This window comes from Plasmopara halstedii (assembly GCF_900000015.1).
Source record: "Plasmopara halstedii genome assembly, contig: Scaffold_322, whole genome shotgun sequence".
Lineage (NCBI taxonomy): Eukaryota > Oomycota > Peronosporomycetes > Peronosporales > Peronosporaceae > Plasmopara > Plasmopara halstedii.
Window position 1 is genome coordinate 965910 of NW_020187243.1, and position 474 is coordinate 966383.

Below are 474 nucleotides of genomic sequence, written 5' to 3' on the forward strand. Positions count from 1 at the left end.
GAAATCATCCGTCGTCGTTGGAGGCGTCATCGACGGGCTTAATAAGCTGATGTTCCTGCTTGGCCCTGAGGGCGAGGAGCATCTTGTTTTGCATGGTCCCGAAGCAATAAACGCTCGCCAAGAGGCGTTTATGATCTATGAAAATGCTCTGCTAGAGCACCTACAGCAGAGGCTGTCATTGTCGACTGCGTCCATCACGCCCCGGTCGACAACCGATGAATCCTTTCGACCCAGGCCGCTCATGAGCCAATTGATCCCAGCTATGCTGAGTAAAAGAGGGAGAGCCCCGAGCTGCCGAGCAACATCCAGCGGTGTTTTGTCTGTGAAGACACCCGTCATCTTCGACGGTTTGCCCCTTGCGCAAGGAGCGTAAAGGTTCGTTGAATCGACGTCTCTTTTCAAACAATTCGGAAAACGAGAAAGACCCAGTAGTCAGTAGGAAGAACTGAGATCTGTTGGGCCTCAAAGGGGTAG